The sequence below is a fragment of the Etheostoma spectabile genome, unplaced genomic scaffold (genome assembly GCF_008692095.1).
Source record: "Etheostoma spectabile isolate EspeVRDwgs_2016 unplaced genomic scaffold, UIUC_Espe_1.0 scaffold456, whole genome shotgun sequence".
NCBI classification, from domain to species: domain Eukaryota; kingdom Metazoa; phylum Chordata; class Actinopteri; order Perciformes; family Percidae; genus Etheostoma; species Etheostoma spectabile.
Genome location: NW_022605612.1, coordinates 464482 through 467676, shown reverse-complemented (window position 1 = coordinate 467676; position 3195 = coordinate 464482). Strand labels below are relative to the sequence as shown.

Sequence of the window (3195 nt, the reverse complement as noted above, 5' to 3'; positions counted from 1 at the left end):
TTAGAGAGTAGTTCCCCCCACCGGAAGCGCTTTGAGTGTCTCTGATAAAGCGCTATATAAATGTAATATTATTCTTATTAAACAATTACCAAGAACACATTTGATTTGCTCTGATCTGATCCCCACTATAACCTCCAGTTTTCACCAGGGAGTACCAACTGAATTGAATTTTTTACCTGCTTAAACCAGTGGGATCCCCCTACGTGGCAAAGTATAAATCTCAGTATGTGAATTTATTAAAACTAGGAGGAAAAATATTTTTTGTTTTCTTCAAGTGTCTAAATAATTATTAAACAATCAGGCACATCACGCTTTGCTTACTTAAATGCTCATAGTGAAATAGAATTTGTAACTTTTGATCAGGTGCAGACATTAATTGTTTTAAGAGGGTCCACGCCAAAGATGTTTGAGAACCTTAAACACAATGAAATAGACAAAAGGAGCTATGTTGACAAAAAAACATAACCAATCCACAAAGTCTGCAGTTTTCACATGCTTATTGTGCAACAAGGACATTGTAATTATTGCTATAGAATACGGTAGGTGCATTTTGGTGTAAGCAGAACATTGTTGACAACACTTATTCTCTGCCTCTAGGTTTATGGGATTGATGGCATAAAGTCCAATAGCTTCCTAACACAGTGAGTCTATAATAATGATTTACACACAGGTTGGGTTGTCGAGTCCCTGACTGTGCATGGAGCTCAGGCCTGTGTCCGAGTCCTCATCGTTGTATCGCAGACCTTGGACAGACCTCTGGATGCTCCACCCAGATACTCTCTCTTCTGTGATACAGGACTCAGCCTCAGCGCTCACCGCTCCTAGCTCGTCTTACCATGTCACTCATTTGTTGTTTACCTGCTCTATCTCCATGTCCACTTTGGCCAGAAGGTCCAAAAGTTCACTCTCCTGGTTTCCCAGAGCTCCCAACTCAGATCCAAGTCTCCCCTGATGGCGTCTAGGTCGTCTTCAGACGCAGGCCAATGTACGACTGGTGTTCACTGCGTTTGATCCTAACTTTATAGCAAACTCGTTTCAGACAACCCAACTTTCCCACATCTTGTTCAGGTGGAGCGGCAGACATGCCAGGCACTCTCGCTCCATGACACAGTCTGTATCCTTCGTCACTTCCGCACTCTATCCTCACGCCACCGTTTGAATCCACCGCAGGTTGAGCTCCCTGATCTCCCCCGTGATGCGCTCCACGAGCGCCTCGCGCACCGTCAGCTCCTCCTGCAGCCGCACCCACCTCTTCCACACCACGCGCGTACTCCTCGAACTGGACACCCGCCTCCGCTGTGCACCACGCGTTCTGTCGTCCGCGCTCCTTGAGCAAGCCGAAGGAGCGGGAGCCTCCGAGACAGCCCACCCATTGTATATGTCCTCCATAGTTCACTCCGTGTCTCTTATGCGGTCTAATGCACTTGGTCCTCGTACCGCTCGATCTCCTGGTCAAGCTCCTTGATCCTCGGATCTGCTGGCGGATTGTGTGATCCTGGGAGATCACCAGGTGAACCAGCGTCCTCCATCTTCTCCACGGAGCCTTATCTTTAGAAACAGCATGTCCTTTCTTTTTGTAATCTTATCCAACTTCCTGAAAGCCTTCATGACTATGTCGTCTCGTTTCTCCTGGGACATGTTGCGGCAGCGGCCGCTGCTGTTGCAGTCCTGGCGGTGCCCATTACCCCGCTCGACCGCCGCTCTCCCGGCTCTGGACCACCCGAGCCTCGCCCTACGGGGCCTGTTTGTTGGAAGCAAAGCCTCATTCTCACCAGGACGAAGCGGATATTTTCTTGCTCATACCCCCAGGCGCTCCACAGTCGGAGGATTTGGTCTTATGGGTAAAATCCTCCTCAGCCTCTCCATTTCTCCACCATGCAATAGGACTGCGGAGAGCCGGAACGCATCGCCGCCGAGTTCCGTTCTGCAGGTTGTGGTCCTCCCAAGACTTTGACCACGTCGCGCAGGTGGTTCGTTTCGTCAGCCTGGAGACCAGTCTTCTCCTCCCGCAGACCCACACAGATATCTTTCCTTTTCCCTGCCCATCTTAGGTTCACTCAACGATAAAAGGTTTTCCGCAACGTAGCCTATAGGCTACGCTTTCTGTCAGATGTTTGTGGGAAATAAGGAAGACGAAAGTAGTCTTTAGACTTCTCAGTAGCCTACATTTGCAGTTGACTTAAAACCATAATTAGGCATATGCCTATTATAGAATAAACTTACGGGACATCGTCTCTCTCTCCCGGCAGATTGATCTGCGCTGCACCGGAGAGAAGTGGAGCGTCCTGTGTCAGGACAAAACTGTTGAGCTGTGTGCGGGACAAAACAGGAAAGTGCTGTAACGCCTAGAGACTCTCCGTCCCACGACCCCGCCCCTTTAGAACTCTACCCACTACCATTATACTTTTAGTCTCCAATTTTGTCTGATGGTGTTGCTATAGTAACTCTGAATATTGTAATTTGTAATGCAGGATTAGGATCAACTTAGACAATACAAGGCATTATATAGGTTGATATAATATATAATTAAATCAGCTCCATCTACCGCAATATGCTTATACTTGCATCAATACTAACTGGCTTAGTCACTAATAAACTTGTTGTAAACTGTTGTGTTGACAATGCCAGACACACTGTGTGTCATTTAGGACCCCATCACCAGAAAAAAACCTGATTAAGAAAGTAGGTTTTAGGCCTTTAAGTGTAAGCTTTCCATCTTTGTATATAAACCATATTTTATATAGCACAAGCGAAAGGATGTAGGACAAATAAAGCTTTACTCAGCAGTGTCGCATTGCGTATCATTTGACACAGTTTATTTTCATATACCCCACACATGCAAGGTCTCAGTATGATGAAGCTCAGCTGAAAATATCATAAACAGAAGAAAGCGGATGACCCCAAAATGTGCTCTTTCAAAGTTTCGGCCAGAATGTGGTCAATAATACTCATAAAGGATATCTGCATAAAGAGTGTTTTGGTGTATATTACATACATAAATGACAATGTTAATCCCCCACCAGCCACCATTGTCTGTGTACTGCTAACCTTAGCTCAGAGTGATGCCACTACGCCAAGATTGTTGGTAAACTAACTGCTTAGAAATCCATCTGAATGTGAACAACACACTAATGCATGTGTGTACACATATCAGACCAATCACACAGTATTATTTACAGCAGCATCTGCACTCAT

At 45.9% G+C, this 3195-nt stretch overlaps 1 pseudogene; it reads right to left on the bottom strand.

Moving 5' to 3' along the window:
* Window positions 1–1143: 1143 nt before the first annotated feature.
* Window positions 1144–3195, bottom strand: LOC116686713 (ras association domain-containing protein 10-like; annotated as a pseudogene).